Here is a 25,136-nt window from a genome sequence, read left to right on the forward strand (position 1 = left end):
GTCAGGATTTTGGCGTAGATTTTATTATCCAGGTTTATCAGCGATATGGGTCTGTATGAACCGCATTGGGTTGAGTCTTTGCCCGGTTTATGTAGGAGTATGATGTTAGCCATATATAGAGTTGGCGGTAATTGGTCATTGGCTAGGGATTTATCGTATACATGTAGGAGTAGTGGGGTGAGGAGGTCCGCATAGGATTTATAAAATTCGCTGGACAAGCTGTCCGGTCCTGGTGCTTTCGTGTGAGGTAGCTCTTTGATGACCTCTAGGATCTCTTCGATGGTGATGGGGGCGTTCAGGAGTTCGCTGGGTTCCGAGCCGACCCAGAAGAGTTCCACTGTGTTTAGGCATTGCGCCAACTCAGTTCGACTAACAGAGTAATTTGAGTCATACAGGTCTTGATAAAAACAGCGAAATGTTTCAACAATGGCAGTTGCAGAGTGGACTGTTTTACCGCATTGATTGACGTAGGTTTTCTGTCGGCTGTTATGAGTCTCGCAAGGAGGGCTCCAAGCTGTTGCCCCTCTCCGTACTGACATACCTTGTGATGACGGTCCAGGAATTTCACCTCTCTCTCAGCTGTGTTCTTGAAGGATTCTAGCTCTGTTTTGATCTCTGCAAGGACCTGTGGGGAGTTATCCACCAATAGGGAGCCCTCAAGTGCCTTGAGGCTGGATTCGCTAGCGCTTAGTTCTCTTCAAATTAGCTTTAGGATTCTGCATTCTTTCGCCATACAGATACCCCTGATATAACACTTCATGTGCTCCCACAGGGTCCCGGCCGAGGACACTGATCCCAGGTTGATGCCTAAGAAGGATTTTATTTCAGAACGGAGTTTGTCCGCAAAGACAGTGTCCTGTAGCGCTCTGGGTTTGAATCTCCAGTGTGGGGCAGTCTTGACTGCTTGTGTTGTGGTGCACTCTAGGAACACCATGGAGTGGTCTGATAGCGCTCGTGGGTGGATGAGGCACTCTCCCCAGTGCAAGCCGCTATGTGTGGACACCAGGAGGTAATCTATTCTCGAACTGGTTTTATGCACCCAGGAGTGGAAGGTAAAGTCTTTGGAATCGGGGTGTTTGAGTCTCCAAATGTCGACGAGGTGGTAGGCACTGCATATTTCTTTAATTTGCATGCTTGCTTTGGATGGGGTCGCCACTGAATTGTGCGACTTGTCCTTAGCGAGGTTGAGTGTTGTGTTGAGCTCTCCACCCCTTCAGGGGTGTTTAAGGTGTGGCCCGATGCATCAAGGATGCTGGTGATGTGCTGTACTCCCGATTCCCTATTGACTGCGTCGCCAATTGGCGACCCGGTCTGTCTGCTTCGCCATATCTACTCGCCTGTACTGGGTGGTATAGCAGTTGGACCTCTCTATCAGCAAGTTCCCTGAACTTCTAAAGATTATCTTTTATGCAGCCCAGGAGGGCACGATCGTGAGTATTACCATAGTCATCCTCCAACTTTTTAAGCTCTGCCTCCACCGCATCGAGGTTTCTTCTAGTTTCCCGTAGCGCCCCTGAGACCGTAGATATGATCTCGCCCCTAACCCACACTTTGTAGGCTTCCCAGATTGTGCTATAGTGTTGCACCGACGCAACATTTCTTTGAAAGAAGTCTGTGGCCTCGTCGTGTAATCGCTCAAGGAGTATTGGATCGGATAGACAGGAGGGGGCATGCGCCATAGAGATCGTGCCGCAGCCGAGGTGGAGGGAATGGTCAGAGAGTGTACGTGGGAGAATTGTCGATTCAACCACACATGACATGAGTGAGGAGGGGATCAGCCATAGGTCTAACCTGGAGTGGGTGTCATGGGAAGTGGAGTAGTATGTGTACTTGCGTTTGGTTGGGTTACGGTCGTGCCATGGGTCTGTCAGGCCCAGATGGCTCATCGCATTCAATACGATCCAACCTGCTCCGGAAAGATCTCTCTTCGTGTCCCTGGATCTGTCCTTAATGCAATCTAGTATTAGATTAAAGTCACCCCCCATATGATGTGTGAAAGGGAGTTGCAGAACAGGATATCCAAAATTTGACCATAGAATTGGGGGTCGTCAACGTTTGGACCGTATGTATTTATCAGCGTAACCTTGACGCCTGCCAGGGAGCCCCATAGGATAACATACCTGCCCAGTGGGTCACTGCTGCGTTTGGACTCTAGAAACGGTATAGAGTGATGTATCAGTGTGAGAACCCCGCGGGACTGGGACGAGTAATTAGTGTAACATCGTTGGGGGGGCCCAGGTTTTAGCAAATGCATCATTGGCGGGCCCCAGAGCATGGTTCTCTTGCAGCATTATCACCTTAGGGGCCTGTCTATTAATGTAGGCAGCAACCTTGCAGGCCTTGATGGGGTGGTTGAGGCCCCGTACGTTCCATGACAAAAATTTGATATTAGTACTCAACATACCTCGAGTGTGTAAACTCTAAGCCTGATCGTCATCGGACCTGCAGTAGGGGGGAACCGCATGCAGCGCTAGTGGAGTAGTCTTCACTGATTTTCAACGTGCAAACAAACATTTCAAACAGGAGGCCACTGAGGCCTGAAAGTATACCTAACGGGACCAACATGGTCTAAACAGTTGCATCTACAGTGGGCTCGCCGTGGAGCCGTTGTGAAGGCTGCCAAGCAATGAAAAGCCCCAATGCTTAAGGTATCTGTGCCCTCAATGCGACCCAACAGTAAAATGATGCAGTTCACTAGGATCAATTGTTGTCCATGATGTTTGGGTCGTTAAAGTGTGTGGGGGAGCTCCGCTGCCCCACGGTCTCGCCTAGGCAACGGTATGGAGATGTTGGATTCTATGTAAGCTGTTGCACTGAAAGCAAAGTTTGGCCGGGTATAACAAGGCATATTGCACATGGCGCATTCGTAGGAGTTTAACAGGGTCACATGATTTACGTTTGCAGCAAAATCCAGATAGATGTGAATATCCGAAGATTCGTAGCGCAGGGCACCTTTGTCCCTGGCCATGCGTAGGATCAAGTCCCTGTCACGATAGTTAAGTAGCTTGACCAGTGTGTTGCGGGGAGGGGCACCAGGCTTGGGAACCGGTGCCAAAACACGGTGTGCTCTTTCGACCAGGAAGTGTTGCGAGAACCTGGAGGGGTCGAACAATGATTTGAGCAGGTTTTCAACAAATTGTTCCATAGGGCCCCTGCAGGATGGCTCAGGAATTCCAACAATTTGAATGTTATTATGGCATGAGCGTGATTCGAGGTTGTCACATTTTTTGCGGACTGTGAAGTATTTCTGCTGCAAATGTGCAATGTCTCAACCATATTTCCCGACCTGGTCCTCAGTCTCCTCACTCTCGCTTCCACCTCCGTGATGCGGACCCCCTCCTTTTCCAGTTTGGACTTCAGCGAACCTATGGTGGAGACTATGTCGTCCAGCTTCATATTCGCTGTCAAGAATCCATTCTGCATAGCCGTAAAATGATGATCATCCCTTGCTCCCGAGGACGTAGGGGCCTGTTCGTCCGCTGGAGGCTCACCGGCACAGACTGGGGACTTGGATGGGGTGCTGGTGTACGCATCCATAGGGCCTTTCTTCTTTGATGCAGCGCCCTTCATCATGCTGCCTCTAGTCAGTCAGTCGATCTGTGGCATGTGGGATGGAGGTTGAGAGTTATTATCTCAGTAGTGTGGTGCCGCACTGAATCCACGCCTAATTGATACCAAGTATCCTAGGGTATAGACGGTGAAGGTTTTACAGATCAGTGATACTGGTACAAAAATGATTACATCAAGCGCCAAGGGCTGCTGGACCGGCAGTAGACCCTCCTTGAACGGATGATTAACAGGCTAGCAGGCAGTGTTTTGTTTCCAGTAGGGTGCTCAGTGCGTAGTGTTACCCTGCATGCAGCTCGTTTGTGGAGGCGCGCAGGCGTAGAGCAGAAGGCAGCAAACATGGAGCATGCAGTTGTGGTGCGGCTCCAGTTTGTTACTCTGCAGGCCATGGGGGCCAGCCGGGACAGGATGGTGGAGCAACCCAGAGCAGCGGGGGGGGTGGCGAGCAGTGCAGCAACAGTTTAGGCTGGGAGCAAGTAGCGCGAGTTGGGAGACAGGCAGCAGGCCAAGTGCCAAAATGACCCGAAGACCACCTGAGCGTCAAATTTGTATTAGGCTGGTGAGGTAAGCAGTGCCGGGGTAGTCGTCCAGTGGAACCCAGCAGACTGGTACACACAGGGTCTCCGCAGGGGCAGCAGCACGGGCAGATTACCAATGCTGGGGACTCTGAGCTGGCTGGAATTATTTAGGGAGCGCTGTAAACTATACCAGGGTGGCAGCCCCCACGCCCTCCAGGACAGAATTCTGCGTGTGAATTGGATTTGTTTTATCGTGTAGAGTTCATTATTCAGCAAGTAAGCAAGTTAGTTCACACAGCACCGTGTCACATTGGAACCAGGATGGAACCGCTCCAGGGTCCCCGACGCCAGGGCCCCTGGCCAGGGTTGGCAGAGCAGGAAGGCTGTATGGGCCCAGGAGACATGGGGGGGGGGAGGAGGGGTGAGGATCGCCAACCACAGTCCACCATGCTCTCTGCCCAGGATCCCACGGGGGTACAGTGCTGGCAAAGGGGGGGCACTTACTTGGAGTCCGAGGTGCTTTCTATTGCCGCAGAATCAGCACCCCACAGCCCCAGTTGGATGACACTGCATCGCCGCAGCTAACCTGAGAGCAGGGGTAGATAGTAGGCCGCGCAGCGCCACCAGCAGGGCTCGAATGGCGGGCGCCTCAGGAGCAGGGCCCAGCCAAGAAGATCCGAGCGAGGAGCCAGTCAGCCGTGGATCACAGGGGGGCACCAGGCAAGGGCAACGAGTATGCACAGGAGGGAGCAGGAAGACAAGTTCAGTGTTCGGGCTGGGCCAGCGGGGCCGAGCAGGAATCCAGCCCGCAACCCTGCCAGGCGCAACTGGCAAAGACGCACAGGGGGGGCACCAGCCCACCGAAGGTCGGGTTTGTACAGATAATGGTCCCAGTCCACAGATGGCTGCACCACGGGGCGCACCAGCGAGGGGGTGATCCCATGCAGGCACCTTAGCGTACAGTCCGAAGCAGCGGGACCTGGGAAAGTCCCGGGGCTCCCCCCCCATCCCCACTCCAGACCGGGCAGCCAGGACAAACGCTGCCTCAGGTTGCCAAGAAGGAACAATGGTGGCGGGGGGGTCAGGCGGCCCTCCGACGGCACAGCCTGCAGCTACAGCACCGCCCCCTCAGCTCAGCCCGGTACCGCCGCAGGTATCAGCAGACCAGCAACTCAGGCGGGACCCGAAGATGTCGCCGCGGGAGCACCACGCTGACCGGGCTGGGCAAGTGCCGCTCACCGCTCCGCCAATGTCCCCAAAAGTAGGAGGGTAGCACGCAGCACTCAAAAGTGCTCCACACGGGCACGGAGAGCCAGCGACGCAGCACGCTGTCAGCCTGCAGCGGATGTCCCAAGTGCCAGAACTCATTGCGGGTATTCCGGTTTTAGGTGGTATTCAGCACAAATATGCTCTGGCAGCTCTTCCGCACGTTCGTGTTGCTGTTATCTGCAATCTTAGGGCACAAACTGATTTATTTGAAACTCTGATATCGTGAGGCTGGAGCTTCCCAATCAAGCGCCCATCTTGCTTGGCAGCTCAACAGCGCCCCAACAGTGGGCGCTTCTTAATACTGCAGTGTTATTTTGCTAGGTTGGTGGTGTTAGTCTGAATTCTTCCATCTTTGCAGTGCTTTGACTCTCATTTAAATCATTGCTTCAGATTATATGGCCGAGCGGCTTACTTAAGGAGAGAAGCATGTGTCTGTAGTAAATGTTACATTTATTTTGTAGCCGATGTCTGTAGAGAAAAGTTCTTACAATTCATAGGGTGTGTTCATGTCTGTCATATCAGTAGCTCATGTTTATTTTTTATGAAGATTAATGAATAATAAGCATGCTGTGCACGATAAACATATATTTTTGGATATTCTCTACAAACAGAGGTGGTTTATCTTAGGGTTTTAAAAATGTGTTAAGAGACTCTTGGCAAAATCACCCTTCATGTCAAAGGCTGAAAGTCCCTTTTTGGGTTTACAGCTTTTTTCCTTCTTGGCAGGAGAACCTCTGGTCATTCTATGCTCTGGTCACTCTAGCCTCTGATGTTGTCCACCCTGGTTTAAAGCATTGAATCTGTAATGATTTATTTATTCATTCAGTGCCTTATCTTTTCATGTTTTCATGCAGTGGCAAGTTTTATTTTTTTATTTTTACAATGTCCATTAGTCCTCTGCCCCCTCTTACGAATGTCTTTATTGATCAGAACTGTTCTTTGTTTTATCTTCACTATGAGATTACTTTGCTCCAGATATTCTCTTTATTCAGTAGGATGGTTTACCTATTTGGGCCCAATTATAAGTGTGGCTTTGTGGCCCAAAATGGTGGTTATGCAATGATAACTGCCGGTTGTAATTCCACTGAAATCCCCAAGGAGTCCTATGGACTCCATAAATGGGGCCTAACACTGCCATGCCGCCACTTGTAATCTAGCGGTAATTCCGCCGGGCAAGTGGTGGTAACGGTAAATCAGTTTGGTGCATTTACCGCTTAGATACCACCAAACTCATATTAACGCCCTTTATCTTTTAAGGTTGGTTTATTTGTATTCATGACATTAAGTAAAGGTTACTATGATGCACCTGATAAATAACGGCACTCCTAATGGATACTATAACCTGTGAAGCGATCCGCCAGGCTGGGACCTCTGAAATATTAAATCGGTCTTGCATGTTTCTATGTCGCGTGACCCATACTCGCAACGTCTACCGGAATATTTTTTTATGTAAATAGGTGTTACTCAATCTTTTCACTAAAGTAAGAAGACTTGGTTTTAATGCCTGTGGCCAGTGCATAGGGACAAACTCGTTTACCAAAATCCATGACAGTTGCATTGGGTACCTGGGGTCTTGTTATGATGGCACAAGCTGTGAGACTTGCTGGGGTTCATTTAGAAGGCCAGGTGCACTAGAGACTGAAATCATTATATTTCCAAAGTGTAGAAGAAAGCTTGCCGCCGGAAGGTGGCAAAGGCTCATTGGAGATGGTGGGTGCACACTCAGTGCTGACGAGGGAGGGACTAGTCCCTCTTCTAGTTCCAAGGGTAGGAAGCACAAGAAGTAGTCTCACACGAGATGTGCTTTGAGGTCTTCCAACCACAAGAAGACGGAGAAGAAGAGGGGAACACTGTCCCCGCCCAGGGATCTTTGTCAGCTGAATGATGGTGGCCGTTACAGAGCTGCAGGAGGTGTCCAGGTGATGCTGGCGAAGTCATGGTACATGCAGTCCTTCAGTCGATAATTGTCACAGCAACTCACCACACCTCCCACTGTTGCCCTCTTTGGCATGGATTTGTAAAGTCTTTGCCACAGAGTTAAGCAACATGGATGTGTCAGGTTCCTGAGTCTCCACCGTGAAGCTGGAGAACGTCATTGTCACCAGTTAGACTGGGATGGTTCCATGAACTCTGTTGACCTGCAGGTGATGGTTACACCGCTGCAGGATCATGGGCCAATGCCACCTACATTGTCGGGCTGGCACCAGAGGTTCCACAGAAGCCAAGCAGCTTCTATGTAGAGAACCCCTTCATGAACGCGCATATGAATGTGACCTGACCGGTAGAGATACAGATTATGACATTGTTTTCAGAGAACACTTTTCCAGGGCACGAGAAAGCTTTGGAGGCCGCAAATAAAATGGTGCTGTGGTCCTCAGAGACTTGCAGGATGCCAGTGACCTAGACATCTCACCAGAGTTGATGTTCTATGAACAGGTGCTTCTGGGCCCAAATGCGGAGTATGTTTCTTACATAGCCCTGATTAGAAGGGCAGTAAAGTGTTTAGATATTAAAGGAGTAGACAACATTGAGCATGTGATGCAGATATGTTCTTTAGGAGGGCCAGATTTTCCTGTCTTAGAGTGAGTTTTCCGAACCCATAAATGTTCATATGGGAGATGCTAGCTTCCGTTCCAGCCCTCAACAGCAATATCAGGAGGAACTGCAGGCCAGTTAGGGACAACAATTACTATTTCTTTGCTTACCCTTTGCCGATTCATTGATGGTGTATGTGACTACTGTACTTGAGAGCAACATTTGGACAAATCCCCCTTTTTTCTCGATGGAAAACCTGATCCCGGCAAGACAAAGAGCAAGATAAATGAGAAAATTGGCTGGTACCATCAGAAAGGAAAACAGACGTTCCATTACAGATTCAAAATTCTGTATTCCTCAGTCTATTTACAAATATAAAGAAAAATGTGTGAATGCAGAGTAGTCAAGTTTTCGCTAACCTGGCATGCACCATAGCCAGTTCTACCATTCTTTTTCTCCACCATGCATATGCTTCATATATTAAGTTGTAACTGCTTTTTTAAGAAATCAAACACCACAGACACAATATGAAAATTGTTATGAATGTACATAGTTAGGGAATTAATTAATAGCTTTAGTAAATACTTCGACTAACACTGTACAAAACAGTGGCTTAAACTACCATATCAATGTGGGCACCAGTGTTCCCTTCGGCTTTGGCCCAGCAGCATGGGAGGCAACAAAGAAAGTTATTTTGCTGAAAGGTATATGTACATCGTGTCACAGTACACTGAGGGGAAGTTCTAATATTATAAGCTGAAAAAGATTGTTGCCATGGAGAAGAAGGTTTTTACCTTGGGCCTGTTGACTTTGAGATCGATGAGTGCAACAACCACCCTGGGGCAAAGAAGGAGGTGGTCTCTGAGGGTTTGCTGAAGTTGGCAGTTTTTTTCAAGCAAAGATCATAGACCGGCTTCTCTAGGAGACGAGGGGACAGCGAGGACCATATCTTGGAGGAAATTACAGAATCAATGCAAATAGGTCTTATGGGGTTGCCGGCCACCACAAAACAGTTTTTTACAGAACCGGAGTAAAGATCAATTCTGGGTACTCAGCCAAAACAGTGGGTCAGCAAAGGGTTGTCTGTGAGGGGGCAGGATTTTAGGAGGACTGCTAGAGGCAGTGGGATGAAGAGGACTGTGGGGGTGGCAGGAACGTTGCTTTCATGTGTTGTCATAGCACACATTGCCAGCTGGTGGTAGGGGGAAGGAGGTACAGGTGGAGGGACTTTGTCAAGGAGCCGAAGGTCTGAGATCACCAGTGGGTCATGCAGATTGTAGAAACAGGTTATAGCCTTGTCTGCTTGACTCTTCGCCCCCATTCTGCTGTGCATAGATTTCCCACCACAACAGCGACACCGGGAGCTTAGCAAACAGAGCTGCTTATTGCTGCAAATGGTTTACAAAGGAGGTGGTTTTTGCTATTTATGTTGTTATCCCAAAATGGGAACCATTGAGGCCTATTCTCGATCTTTTTGCCTGCACAAGCTAAGGCAAAAAGAACATTTCAAGATGTTGAGTCTGACTCAAATTTTAGGTGCTTTATCAGAGTAGTTTTAGATGTGTTAATGGATCTCCAGTGTGCTTATTTTAAAATCTAGATTTTATCAGCACAAAGAGGGTACAATTTGGGGGTGCAGGTCCGATTTGGGAATTTAGGGTGTTGTTCTAATGCCTAACAATCTGCATCAAGATCATAGCAATTTTAGCATCACACTCATGTCTGAATGGTTTGGAGATGTACCCTTACCTCGACGACTTATTAGTGAAATCGTCAAGTTCAGAAGGTGTGCACTGTGCTTTCAACAGACTATGCTGCAATTGCACAAGTTGGGGGTTTTCCATTAAAGTAAAGAAGTCGAATTTACTCTTGACATTGTGACTGTAGGCTATATATACGGAACAGGACACCATGCAAATTATAAGGCATTCCTGCTGTCCACAATGTTTCCAATGATCAGGAATGCCATAGACCGTTTCCAACTGGGTGTCATGCTTGCAGCCCCAAAGTTCTCAAGATTGCTTTGCAGGAGGACATTGCTGTGGGAACTGAGGTTCAGGTGTAACCAGCTGACTAGGTCCTTGGAGGATCGACTGTAAGGAAGCACTGCTCTGGTGGAGAACGTGAACTAGTGTGACAAAGAGCAGAACATGATGGTGGACAAGCCTTCTGAAGCAGGTGATCATGGATTCATATTTGAGAGGTTAGGGCGCCCATCTCTATGACCTGGAAATGCAAGGAAACTGGTCAATGAGTGGGAAGGGTACATTTCAATTTGCTGAAGCCTAGTGCAATTTTCCTGTCCTTGCATACCTTTCTGTCACAGTTTCGAGGGAAAAGAGTGATGGTCCTTACAGAGAACACAACTACAATGACCTATGTGAAGAAGTGTGGGGATTTGGGCTCTTTCAAACTGTTCTGTGAAACTCTGGCCCTATGCATGTGGCTGATTGCCAGGGTTATCTTCGTGCAGGCTATCCATCTATTGTATATGAACAATGTGCCCTATTGGTACTGTTGAACTTGAGGCTGATGTTTGAATTCCCTCTGGTTCCTGAAGAAGTTGGGTTTCACATGAGAGAATGGTTTCATACATTCACACACACTGGCCCACACACTCTTGCTTGCTCGCTCTCTCACTCTGTTGCCTGTGCTAAGATGGTGCAATTCAAAAGCTATCCAAGTGTCTTGGATTCCTATTCAGATAGCAGTGATAGTTTGTTGAAGACGTTAGTCTTCTTTCAATGTACAGAAACATTAGGCACTGCAGTTCAGCATATCCCATCCTTGGTTTCAATAACCTACACAATTATTTAAAACAGTGGAAGTCATTGGAATTATAAGCAGAAGGGCTAAATGTTACTTTCAGTTTTTCATCCATCTGCTTTTTTCTAACAGACCAAACTGATGTAATCTCAAACCAATTAATAGAGACCCAACATTTCAAGAATAGAAGTTTGATCTTCGGACGTTGATAGGCCTTTTATATGTTGCAAGGCTCTATTGGAAACACCATATTGGCCCAGTTGGAATCTTCTGAATATGGTATTATTACAAATATCCTATTGAGATGATCACAAATTATGTGGGCAAGCCTTAAAATAAAGGTTAGGAGTGAAACATTACAAGTCATTTATTATTCTCATAAAGACTGGCAATATATTGAAAATATCACGTTCTACAACAGATGCATCATCTTAGATACTTCATAGGCAGTGGGAGCTGGCACCAAAAACAATGTTCAGCAGGAGGTGATATGTGCTTTGGTGCCAACCTTCCTTAAAGGTCCTCTCCTTGGCTCTGGATGTGACAGTGTCTAGCAATCATATAGGGCACAGCACACCCCATGTCTTGGGTTGCCTTTTTCTGTGAACTCTGTACTGGGAAGACTCTACTTCTGTCAGAGAATTCATCTGCGTTCTGCTAGATTCACATTAAACATCAGCGTTCAAGTGCTGCAAGGACTTCACATCCAAAATGTCCATCAGGGACCCTCCCCCCACACAACATTTGTAACCTGTGTCTGCGTGTCAACCAGGACATTGAGGCCTGTGTGATACCATGAACCCCACAGCCTTCTGTGAACATGCAGCAAATGTGGCCCTTGGTCTCTGTGAGAAGCCTGAAATGAGAGACGGGCACAGAGAACTCGTATAATCGCCTGCCAGGGTCTTTCCAAACTTAATGCAATTTGACTCACAAACAGATCTTTTCCTGGTATACCTTTCCTGCCAGGCGTTTTCTGTGTGGTTCACCTTTTACATTCGCAAACTTGACTTTGCCTGGTACACTCTCCTGCCAGGGCTTTCTTGCACAGTTCACTTTATACAGTTGCAAACTTGACTTTTCTTATTTCTTGCATTCACTTCTGGTATTTTTCCTTTTCAATTATTGATTCTCAGATCCCTTTCATTCACTTTGCTTGCTCTTTTCATTCCATAATAGCGTTGCCGAAGTGCCCCGGTGTCCCAGCTTCCCTCCCTAGTACTCACCAGGGTTTTGTTGCTCTCTTCGGTCCTCACGCTGTAAACGTGAAGCAGCTCTCCGGCGTCCCTTCTCCACTTCACAGGCTCACCCCTTTCACCTAGCAGCTTCTGCGTCCTTAGCGACTCCCCTTTTGCTGTTGAGCCCCTCTCTGTGTTCAGGCAGTGTTGGAACGGCTTTCGGGTTCCTGTGGCATTCAGGAAGACTTCCCTTTGCTTCCCGCTATGGTACCAGTATGGCGAATCTGCTTCGACAGTCCTTCTTGCTCTGCGGACTTGCCGAGCTTTCCGGATCCACAATCTCCTCTGTGGCTCAGCCGTCTCTCGGATTGGCACAGAGAGGCTGAAGCTCCTTCTGACAGTGTCTCCCTGCTTCCTGCTGGTTTGAAGTTTTATATGTCTACCATGCGCTCGCAACCACTGGAGCGCGTCCTGTGCTTCTCGGCTTTCTTGATCTTCATTGCTCTATTCAGCCTCCTTGTGCCAATGTTTCCATACAGATGGGAATAATAGGCAGGGTATTTCATTCCCAGAATACTGAAAGATGTTATTTGCAGGTTGTATGGTTGATTGGAGGTGTCTACTCCAGTATGCCGTTAAGGCATGAGGAATTGAGGGAAGGTTAAATTCTTGTTTGACTTTACAATATAATGTTAAATATCTTTTATAGTGCGCAACTCGCCCGTGGGCCTCAGTGCGCAGCATTTAAGAGGAGAAACAGGAAATCTTGAAAACCAAAAGGAGACTGGTAGAAGTAAGGAGCTTAGTCGTTGGAATTAAGGAGAAACGTTTTTAGAGATCTCTTAAATGAGGAAAGTTCAGGGCAAAGACGAAAATCAGTGGGCAGCATATTCCACATAGGTGGAACATATGTTACATAGTATTGTGGAATTACTGAGGAGTTGTGAATTTCATGAAGACATCCTGTCCTGATATTACCACAGAATCTAGAGGGGAGGGATGTTGGATCTAGCTTGTTCTTTTCAACTTAGTAAGGGGAGTACCATCTCTCAACTGGCAAAATAACCTGTGCTTCCATGAGGTTCGCCTCCCCTCCGTGATGCTCCCTCAAATAGCCACTGCCCTGGTTTCTCCCCACGGAAGCAGTGATGATATTGCCAGATTCATTGCATCACCCAGCATCCAAGTCATGGGAACTCCTCTAGAAGTTGCTAATCGGAAGAGGGTAGGACGACCAGCCAGTGCCTGAGCCTGAGAAAGAGGCCCCTTTGGAAAGGGAGGTACACAAGTGCCTTAAAAATAACTGCAAGATATCCCACTCAAGGAATGGCTCCTGACATTTCTTGACCGACAAGATAAGGAAGAAACCTCAATCTCATTGGAATATTAGGGTGCCGAATATTCCTCTTGATTCCTCGAGCAAAAAAGGGAGTGTCCTGCTTCTACAGTGGGGAAATTGGAGTCTCTTTGGCATAAAAGTCTTGTAATCTTCTCTAACGCATTAGTGTCTCTGAGCAGTCTGGGCTTTTCCATGAGCTTCAAGAAGTCACAAATGATGCTTTCCCCAAAAGATGCAGTACATCAGAGAAGTCCTGGATACTTCCTTTGAAAAGGTTTTTCCTCCCCAGGGACATTGTCACAAACATCTTCCAGCTTCAGCCTCTCTCTACCTTCTGGGCCTCATGGCATCCTGCTTTTTTCTTGTGCCTACCACCCAACTGAGAATGTGTCCTTTTCAATGGCTTCTTGATTCTCTGTGGTCCCAGTTTTCGGGAAACATGTCGTACCTGCTCAGGGGTTCTACTTGTGTGTCACAGGATCTCCTCTAGTGGGCACAGTGGGACAACATGAAGGCAGAGGAACCCTTTTGGCATCCATGGCCGGAGGCAGCACTGTCACAGAGGCTTCTCTGAGGGACTTCATAGTGAGCGGTGATTGGTCCTTGGCAGAGTCCATATTCCACATCAATCTGTTAGAGCTGCAGGCGATCAGACTACCTCTGAAAGCCTTCCTTCGATTCAGGGGGGGGAGTGCCCTGATCTTGCCAGACAGCACAGTGGCTATGCATTACCTCAAAAAGACAGGGGCTGCGGGATCACTGACCATGTACAGGCATCAGGTAGGCATTGAACTTGGAGACTTTGTTTAGTTTATGGAAATCCATACAGAATCGTATGCTCCCATCCGGTTTAAGCACCAAAACTATGAGGGAACACCACTGGCAATGCGAGGGTTCTTGGAATCCAATGGCCAACATGGACTGTATTTCTTTGTTTGAGTGGTGTTTATCTTGTGATAAGCTTTGGTGGTCCTCCCGGGTAAATACGAGAACATCGTCTGGAATTCCTGGAGCAGCTGGTCAAGTTGTTCTGTTTCCGTTTGTCTCAGGTCCGGACTAATTTGCAATGCCTCCAACCCAAGTCGGTCCCGTACGAAATGCATCTCGGTATTAGCTTGCAGTTCTGTACTGTTTAGTGCGACCGTCGGTATTGGCTCCACCCATTTCTTCAGTAATTTGATGTGATAGGTTTGCACCGGGAATCGTCAGTCTTCTTGCCGGACCTTGTATGTAACCGGCCCCAGTACTTGTTCTATCGTATACGGGCCCCTCCAGGCCGCCAACATTTTGTTCTCCAAGGATTGAATCAGAACCAATACCTTCTCTCCCATCTGAAAACTCTGCATCCTGGTTCCTCGGTTATACTGGGTCTCCTGAACCTGTTGTGCTTGTTGCAAATGTGTGTGGGCGACGCTTGCAGTTTGGATACCCTTTCCGTCAACTTGGTGGCGTATTCTGACAAGGATACCTCTTGTTGGGGCTGTTCCTCCCATTACTCCTTCAGGATACCCAAGAGGGACCTCACTTGTCGGCCAAACACAATAGTTCAAAGGGGGTGAACCCCGTGGCTGACTGTTGCGTATTTCGAAGAGTCATGAGGATTCACGGCACCATTCGATCCCAGTCTTTGTCGGTGGGTGTCATAGTTTCCCTCAACATCTGTTTGATTGTTTGATTATACCGTTCCACCAAACCATCAGTTTGTGGATGGTAAACTGAGGTTTTCCAATGCTCTATATTGAGGATTTGACAAATCTGTTTCAATATGGCTGACATGAAGGTCGTTCCCCTGTCTGTGATAATCTCCTTGGGAATCCCCACTTGGGCAATAAACTGCATTAAGGCGTTGCAGACCTGTTGCGTTGTAATGCTCGGTAGGAGAAATGCTTCCGGGTATCTGGTAGCATAGTCTGCAATTACCAATAAATATTTATGGTCTTTACTGTAGGGATCAAGTGGCCCCACAATGTCCATTCCTATCGGTTGGAAGGGTACGGTAATTAGTGGCATTGACTGTAGCTGTGCTTTCAGGACGTTAGCTCTGTTCTTTTTCTTATACTCTCACATTGCTCACGCAACCTCTGCGTTTGCCCGTACACTCCATGCCAGCAGAACCGTGCCAGGATATTCTGCCGCGTTTTCTTGCACCCCTAGTGGCCATCTCCCACTTGCACATGAGCACCTTCCAATACTGTAGGCCGAAACTTGTTAGGGACCAATAGCTGTTTAAGGGGTTCTTCCCCGGGTTGCTGTACCACCCGATAGTACAGACCTTTCTTTTGTATAAAGTGCAGCCCTTGGCATCTGTCCCTTTGCTCACTGCAACTCAGGCTTTGCTTAAAGTGGGGTCCAACTCTTGTGCCAACCGGTAACTGACCCTTGCTCATCGATCTTCCAATCGACAACGACAGGCATCATAACTTGTTCCTGCCACTTTTTCTGCAGTGCCCGTTTCACTGCCCTACTCTTGGGTTCCCATCCAACCAGAGGCATAATTTCTTCTCTCTGAAAGGGAGCATTAGCCAACCAATTTTCTCGGGGCTCTGTATGAGTTTAGGCATTAGCGCCACATCCGATCCAACCACAAGAGGTTCCGGGAGCACCTTGACTTTAAAATTCTCCCCAGCCAACCTTACCCTGATATCTTGAGTCGGATACACTTTCACATCTTGTGCATACAACATATAGGTATTCAGTCTCCCTGCTTGTTCCCACCACCTACCAGTTGGGCGCTGACTGTCGTTTGCAGGCTTCCGGAGTCCAGCAGGGCTCTCTTGGGGATTCCTTCCACCTGAGCCTCACATGGTTGCAAGCCTCATCCTTCATGGTAGGTCCCATCCTGTGGTGCATCAAATAGCTCGATATCCATGAGCTAAGTCTTATTCCTTTTTTGGCAATGCCATGCAACCTCCCTCCTTACTTGGCTCCCAACATCTGATTCCCCGGCTTTTCCGCCCTCTCTATGTGATTGTCTTTGTGTGTTCTATGTGTGCCCTGAGGTCCCGGGCATGTGGCACATTAAAGTTTAAGATAAATAAATATGGCCGCATTCGTAACATTGTGGGCTCCGTGGAGATACCCAGTCGCCCGGCCCGGTATTCCCACTTCTGTCTCTGGTTTCTATGCAACCGTGGTCATTCCTCCTCCTCTCCCCAGTCGATAAGGAGGGCTGGGGGGGCCCTCGCACCATTCTATTAGTTGAAATATACATCAGCACTTTCCCCTGGCCAGCCTTCTGGTAAGCAGAGGCTTTGACTGCCTCGGTCAGACTTACATGGTGATGTGGTCTCACCCACCTCTGTACCGGGTTGGGCAAGGTCTTCCACAAACTGTTCTAATATGATTCTCTCAACCTTTTTGTTGGTAGTGGCTGGCTGGAGCCATTTGTCTGCCAACTCATTCACTTTATAGTATAGCTGTCTTGGCGCCTCTTGCGGTAACAACTTTGTATCCTGGTAAGTTTCTTTGTTGTGTCCCAGCCTCTCCAGGGCGGCCTTCTTCATATCGATGTAGGCCGTATCTCCACAGGTATTGACCGCCTGGTAGGCGCTCTGTATTTCCCCTGTCATCAAGGGGGCCACATTGTGACTCCCTCGTTCTTGCGGCCATTGCGCTTTCCTGGCCATCCTCTCAAAGTTCACAAAGAAATGCGCTGGGTCTTCTCCGGGTACATACTTCTGTAACACTGTGGGCCGGTACCTGGGCCTGCCTTCTGGTGGTCGCTGCCTCCGCTAGTTGCGCTTGCTGCATCTGTAGGGCCTGTTGAATCGTTTGCCTGTCGGCTTGGGCCTGCTGACTATGAATTTGTAATGCCTGCTGGAGTTGTTGTTACCCTTCCATTAGTGCTTTTAGTAGACCCTCCATGATGATCTCCTCAATCCCACTGCTGCCACCACTTGTCATAACTGTTTTTTTGTTAGACAGCACACTGAGACTCAAGCTAAGTTGTACATGGTTCTTTATTTTATTTCTTAACAGTTACCTATCAGTAGTTCTACCATAATGTTGAAGGGCAGTGGTTACCTCGCCCCTGCCTGGTATCCCAGTACTCCTATGGGGGTCTGATGCTTGGAAAGTACCGGCCCAGACTGTCCGGGTTATGGACAAATCCTGCGTCGTTGTTGTTCCGCTGAAGAGTTCACCCTTCTGTCTCCCCAATCCTGTGTCTCTTCGGCAAGCTCACCTGCTCCCTCGTGGGTTGCGTTCCTTGTGGCCCTGGGCCTAGATTCCCCAGCGTTCACTGCAATCTTCAACAGGCTCACTTGCTCCCTTGTTGGCGGCGTTCTGCGTCCGCTCACGTCGGCCTTCCGGTACCATTTACCCAGGCTGGCTTGTACACACAGACGAATGCCTCTTCCAGCCTATGACCTGCCGTCTCCTCTGTCCTTCGTGGCACAACCTTCCCCTTCTGGCGGACCTCTTCCTCCTTTCAAAGAAAAAAACTGAGCCAATTCATTAAGACAGCTTCGCCTCTTTCCGCACCTCTCCTCACACCTGACAGTCCTTCACTCTCATAACCGTCACGCACACCCTGATTAACCCCTTCCTGACCTGCATGCTGCAGACTGTGCTCCCTTGGTTTTCACCGTCACTTCCTCACAATCCCACAACTGAGAAGCTTAGTGGTTTAGACAGCCACTTCCACTAATAAGGCAGCAGCCTACCTATTCCCTCAGATAAGGATGATAAAAGACTTGTGCTCTGGCCAAGTATACACACTCCTTGTGGGATGTAATGGCTTTGTCAGTGGAGGATATTGTCATGATGCCTACCTCCAAGGAGCCAGACCAGGCCCAGCTACCCCAGAGGCAGACATCATGTCCCCGAGGGAAGTCTCAGCAGCCCCAAGTAGGGGCCCTTTGGACTCGGTCCTGGCGCCTTTGGCGCCAGGCTCATATTGGACAACAGTCCTGGCTCCATAGGCGCCAGGCTCATAAAAGATGACTTTGTGTTTAAAGGTGCTTGGTGTAAACTTACCTGATGCAGACCATGCTGCAACATCCGGGCCATCTAGAGGCCTGAATGGGACTACTTTATCTTTGGGGACTACTTAACCACACGGGTGTGGCCGGAGGAAGAATACATACCTGAGAGTAAGGATACATACCTCGAACTACTTTGAAGGCTATTTAAGCCACGCCCAAGCAGCAACTCACGGTTCGCGGCGTTCTGCATCTAGCAGCTGGACGCTCACTGTGTCTGCTCATGCATCCTGACTTCTGCCACGCCCGCCAGCATCCTGGAACACCTGCAAAGGGAGAAGAGAAGAGAATAGGATAAAGAAGAGCCCTTACCTGCTAAATCCGCATTCCGGAGACATTTCGCCGACGATCCTGAAAAGGAAGACATTCATTTCAAAAGCACATCGCATCGATCGCTGCAGCGCGGCATTCCACTCACCTTTACTAGGCACCTCCATGTGCATCAGCGACCATCTGGATTCGCAACCACATTTCAGCGCCTAGGGAGAAAAAGACAAGAACAAAGGTGAGCTAGGGAAGAGAATAAGAAAACCTTAATTTGCCATCATAAGACTTACCTGTTGGGTCATTCCCACTTCATTTCGGGTCGGTGCCGCATCCTGGCATTTCCGGACCCCCGCCCCTAAGGGGAAATACAGACATCAGCGTTAGTGAGCGAATGCTAAGACATTACCTGAACGCTCATTAAAGACTTACCTGATATCTACTGGAACTGCACCTTTCACTTCGGGTCGGTGCCATATCTCTGGCATTTCCGAACCCTGGCCCCTATGGGGAAAAAAGACACAAGCATTAGTGCATTAATGCAAGGACACTAAAGGAACCTCTCATCAAACAACTCACCTGAGTTTCCTTCGTCGGTTCCATTGCTCATCTCGGAATCTTTGTTCTGCACCTGAAATAGAGACAACGGACAATTATTATTTCGGGCTCATACTTATAAACAGAATTCTCACAGTACTTTACCGGGAAGGCCAAGCAAACTTGAACTCTCTACAATCCATGATCCAGTGAAGTAACTGGATTACAACGCGCCCCTGCATCAGAAGCAGGATGGAGAGCTCGTCCTTTCAGACCCTAAGGTGAGACTTCACGGGGCAATCGCAGAAGGGTTTCGTGGAGGGTGAGAAGGGAGTGGGAGGCTTACACATTATCCCGCAGATTGTTAATACTCCCTTTTCACACACAGAAGGATATTTCTGCGAGCCAGACAAGCCAGATTAGAGGGTCCGGTCCTGTCCATCTTCCGAGTCCTGCGCTTCACCATAGAAGATGCAACAGCACTCCAAACCAGGCCTGCGCCTCCGTGGGACTCAGGTGAGCGTAACAGATATCCCTGAAGGTGAGGAGAGAGGTTTTCTCAAGATGGTAAGGATGCCATGTGCCAGTCTGGTCTAGATTCTGCGGATTGCGTAAGCAGGGCTATGGCGGCCAGTACTGTCGCCAGAAGTTTGCATGTCTGAGAAAATCAGGTTTTGCACCCGACGTCCACTCTAGACTTTTGGACATGCCATTTGATGGCTCCCAGATATTCGGTTCCCAGACTGATGAGAGCCGAGCGAAATTACAGGTGCCCAAGCCGCAGGCTAAGTCGCTGAGAGCAGCGATAAGCCAGCCTCAACAATCACATGGGTCTTCTCACATATTGGAGGGGTCAGCCTTTTCGCTTTAGTCCTCATTTGCAAGATGAAAAGGCCAGTTTGCACAGAGTGGTCAAGGAACAGCACCTTGTGGTTCGTAAGGATGAGAAGCTAAGGCTACTCTCTCAGCCTCTGCTTCTTTGCCCTCTGCTTTAGCAACAACCCCCAAACCCCCTCGAGTCCTTGGTTCATAGGACTGTGGTGGGGGCAGGCTGTCTCAGCATTTGGAGAGTTGGGGGGGCATAACCTCTGCTGCTTGGGCACTGCACACAGTGGCTCACTGCTACTGCCTGCCTTTCCTAAAAAGACCCCCAGATTGTCTTCCAGGTCATCAAGCCTTGAAAGATCCAGATCCGGCCTGACTTTCTCCCTGAATTTCAGTAAGTCTCACTTTACACCTTCTCAGAAGCTTCAGTTTATTGGCATGGTCCTGGACTCGTCCTTTGGGGAAGCACCCCCCTCTGCCCTGAATTGAGGGTCCAATATCTTCTGCAGATGCTCCAAACATTTCAGAGTGCCCAGTATCTTCCTCCCTTTGATTTTCTGAGGTTGCTTGGTCTCATAGCATCCTGCATTTTCCTGTCGCAAGAAGTCCGTTTGAGGATGATGTCCCTTCAGTGAGCCCTCAGATCCCAGTGGTCACAGTTCTCCGGCAGAATGACGGCCCTTCTTCAGGTCCAGAACAAGGTTACACATGATCTCCTGTGGTGGGCCTGTCAGGAGAATGTGATGAAAGGAGAACCTTTTTTGCCAACCATGGCTGGAGATGACGGTTGTGACAGACTCCTCCATCATAAGGTGGGGAGCTCAAATGAACGACCTTTCAATCAGCGTGTATTGGTCGCCGTCAGAGTGCAAACATCACATAAACCTTTTAGAGCCGAGGGCAATCGGACTAGCTCTGATAGCTTTTCTACCTTCTCTACGGGGAAGACTGTCCTGATAATGACAGACAACACAGTGGCCATGTATTACCTGAACAAGAGAGGAAGTGTAGCGTCACTGCCACTGTAAGAGAGGCAATTCAGCTTTGGTTTTGGGCACTATGAGAAGGAATCTGTCTGTCAGCAGTTCACTTAGCTGGGGCGGAAATAGCGTTAGACGTTCTGAGCAGGCAGGGCACTGGCTGTCCCGAGTGGGAGTTAGCGCAGAAAGACCTTCTAAAGATCTTTGCCCTTTGGGGAACCTCTTGGGTGGATCTGTTTGCGTCCAGTGACAACAGGAAATGCGCCCTATTCTGCTCCAGGGAATTTCCTCCGAGGGGAACTCTAGGGGACACGTTGGTAGTGGACTGGGAATTTACATTCATGTACGGGTTCCCATCAGTCCCCGTCATTCCTCATGTTATCTGGAGGTTGAGGGAGTTTGGGAAATCCATGATCCTGATTGCTTCGGATTGGGCCAGGAGAACATGCCACGAGGGCCTTCAAGAGATGGCCATCTGCCAACCGATTCGTCATCCCCAAAGAGAGGATCTGCTCTCGCCAGAGGAAGGTTGCATTCGTCACCCAGAAATCAATACTCTGAACCTTCACGCCTGGTTTCTGAGAGGGTAAGATACAAGGATTCGGAAATTCCGGAAGATTTAATGTATGAATTGGGGAGGCAAAGGCTACTCCTGTAATCTTGAAGTGTGGTGTTCCGCAGGGAGCGTGCTTGTCGCCGTCGCTATACAGCATATTTACAGATCCTTTCTTCAACTTGATGGAAAAAAATCACATGGTGTTCACTAACTTTGCAGATGTCATTCCCATGTCGGGCCACATAAGGAGGATGCAAAAAGGATAAATGAGACATATGGGATCATCCAATCATGGATGATGCAAAATGGCCTGTCGCCTAACAAAGAAAAAACTGAGCTGATGATAATAGGCACAAGCAATAAAATAAAGAAATTGGATGAAAATGATAAACACTTTTTAATAGCTGGTTGTGATATAGAAACTAAAAAGAAATTGAAGACCCTAGGTGTTGTCCTTGATCAGAACTTAAACATGAAAGCAAAAATAGGCAGCCTGATGTTTTATAGACCTATCATATTAAATTGCTGGCCCGACTTAGACCCTACATTTCCCAAACTAACTGCAAAACTGTTGCTAGGGCTATTGTTGGGTCTAAGATTGACTACTGTAGTAGTCTTTTAGCTGGAGTAGCCAAGATTGATATCTCTCGACTTCAAACACCACAAAATACCATGGTTTGAACTATTGTTGGCCTTAAAAAGAGAGGCCATTTGTCGGAGGCCAGGAGGGGATTGCATTGTCTTCCCGTTGCTGCTGGGATTCAGTTTCGACTGCTGACTATTACTCATAAATGCTTAAAGGGATTGGGCCTGCGTTATTTAACAGACACATTGGTGAAAAAATCCAGTGCTAGAACGTTGAGGTCAAATAACTCAAACCAGCTACAAATGTCCAAATGCAATCATACCCAAGTCATTAAATGTACGTTCTTTATGGCAGCTCCTAAAGCATGGAATGAGCTCCCACACAGCCTTACAGATCTTGACTCAATAGCAATATTTAGGAAAAGGATCAAGACATAGCTTTTCAAATAAGATTGTATATTGCTAGCTGTTTCTGTCCTGCGCATGATCTTTGTTTGTCCCGCCCTCTCGCCTCTGGGTTTTATGGTGAGCTATACAAGTGAATAAAGTAAAGTAAAGGTGTTGCTTTCGGCCAGAAGGCCAGCTACAAAGTCTATGTACCGCTGCCATTGGAACATGTTTTGCAGCTGGTGCAGAGCTAAGAATATTGATGCTTTCACATGTAACACTCCATCTGTGTTGTCATTTTTACTACATTTGGCCCATCAAGGACTTCAGGTATCCACAAATAAGGGTTACTTTGCAGCACTATCTATTTTTTTACTGCTCGCGTAATCAGGGTTCCCATTTCAAAATCCTTTTAGTAATATGACTGATGAATGTATTTCCTCCGGTGCCGTTTATTGTACCGGTATTGGATTTGAATTTGGTGTTAAAGTGCTTAATGGGAGCTCCTTTTGAGCCCTTGCATTCTTGTCCACTCAGAATGCTAACCGTTAAAATTATCTTTCTGATGTTCATTACGTCGGCCCGCACAGTGAGTGAGCTTCAAGGTCTTTCTTCTAAGCCACCTTTCACTACCTTTTTTAAGGATAAGATGGTTTTGAGGGTACATCCTTTCCTACCTAAAGTGGTATTGGAATTCCATTTAGCACAAAAAAATCATGTTGCCTTCTTATTACCCACCTTCTCATCCCTCTAAGGAGGAAGAGAGGTTGCATTGTTTGGACCCAAACAGGACCTTCATTTTATTTTCAAATTTGTTTATTGGCATTTATTATTTGGTACATTTACAGGACACCAAGCATGTCCGTGTTTCGAGGATAATGAGCATTTCAGAATAAAACATTTAACAAATTAACATTACAACATTAACTATCTCCCAGTGTTTTCCTGTTGAGGTGATGTCGCTTGGTGGAGCAGGGGGGGGGGGGGGTGTCGGACCCAAACAGGACCTTAAGCTTCTATATTTATAGAAGGTGCAAAGTCAGGCAAGATGACCAGCTCTTTGTGGGCTATTCGGGTCACAAATTGGGACACCTCTCACCAAGCAAACAATCTCATACTGGATAATTGTATGCATTTCTGAATGCTATACTTGGGTGGGCAAGGATCTGCCCGATTGGTTTGAGGGTGCAATCCACTCGATGGGTGGCCACTTCTTCAGCTCTTCAGAGAGAGGTGCTGGTACAGGAAATATGCAGCGCTGCAACTTGGTCTCCTTTGAACACTTTCAGCACATATTGCCTGGATTGTTTGTCCGGTCAGAGGCAAGGTTTGGCAAGGCTGTGCTTCACAGCATTAATCAGCAATGCATTCTCTTTACCCACCTCTTTCAACAATACTGCTTTGGGAGTCTATCACAGATGAGGAATCCGTGAGAGGACACAATCCATTTGAAGAACAAATTATTTAGCTTTGGGAATGTTCTTTCGACTGGCTGCTCGACTGGATGTTCCTCCCTCGTATTCCTCATCGCCCTCCCATCGTACCGCTCTATATTTACGAGAATTTCTGTATTTTACACCTTCCTCTCTTTCGACGTCTGGGTCATAACTTCAAGACAACTGAGCTTGGGGGAGGGGGGTAGAAATGAGTCAACGGGCGCCGCTTGAGCTAAGCTTTTTATACCAGAATCAACGTCACAGCCGAGGACAGGACGGAGGCTGTCGAGGGCCACGAGTCAATGACACACAGCACTTGCTTCTATGAAAAAGGTTTCAGAAGCTGCAATCAGACTTACAAGTATATCAAAAATGAGGAATACTTGGGAGGAACATCCAGTTGAAAGAACATTACCAGGTGTAACTAATTTGTTCTTCTCAGGGCGCTTGTTTTAGAAGGGTGGTCCTGCAAAATGTCCTGGTTTAAAAGGACTTCCTTGCTGCTCTTCCTCCCTTCTACGAGGTTTGTTTCTACTGTTATTGCAGTTATCTAACATATGGAATCTGTGAGAGGATGCAATCCATTGAAAGAACAAATTACTTGCCCCCGGTTATGATCTTGCTGATGGATTCTGCCCCCACAGATTCCTCATCGCCTTCCCCATAAAGAGAGAGCTTTGATGTTCGAGGAGTAAGAACATGCTTTTCGTTAGTAGATTCAGGGCCTCAGCTGCTGATCATGGAGAAAAAAGATTGAACTGAGGACACAGGGTACATTATGCTTTATATCTATGCTGGCCATGGTCACCTCCAGGGGCCAGGAGAGTACTGTTCAAGCGGGTCGGTGCTGAAGCAGCTCTTCTCTGTCCCCTCCCCACCCATCGCCCCCACTTCTGTTGAGAATATTTTCTGGTACCAGCTGCCGCTGACTATGATGAAGTATCAAAGATGAGGATTCTGTGGGGGGATGCAGTCCATTAGAAGAACAAATCACTGACGCCTGGTAATTACTTTCTGAGGGATTCTTCCACAGATTCCCCATCGCCCTCCCATCCTTACCATAAAGCGACAGCTTCTGAGATGTTTTAGTAGTAAGAACATGCTTCTCGTTAGTAGATTCTGGGTCTCTCAGCTGCTGAGCATGGAGGAAAAGGGATTGAACTAGGAACATATGATGCATTGTGCCTTCTATCTATGCTGGACATGGTCACTTCCGGGGACCAGGAGTGGACTGTACAGGAGGGTCAATGCTGACCCAATGCCTATGCCAAAGTATCTAAAATGAGAAAGTATCTAAGATGAGAAATCTGTAAAAAAAAATAATCCATCAGAAAAAACATTAGCAGCAGTAAGTAATGTTTCCAACTAATTCACAATCGTCATATCTGCTTGTATCTCAGTTGGGTTGAAAG

At 47.9% G+C, this 25,136-nt stretch overlaps 1 protein-coding gene across 7 annotated transcripts in view; it reads left to right on the top strand.

Moving 5' to 3' along the window:
• The window catches only part of DYNC1I2 (dynein cytoplasmic 1 intermediate chain 2), a 1,097,199-nt gene that overhangs the window by 986,140 nt on the left and 85,923 nt on the right, over positions 1-25,136 (top strand). The window lies entirely within an intron of this gene.

This window comes from Ambystoma mexicanum, chromosome 9 (genome assembly GCF_040938575.1).
Source record: "Ambystoma mexicanum isolate Mex_15411 chromosome 9, UKY_AmexF1_1, whole genome shotgun sequence".
Lineage (NCBI taxonomy): Eukaryota > Metazoa > Chordata > Amphibia > Caudata > Ambystomatidae > Ambystoma > Ambystoma mexicanum.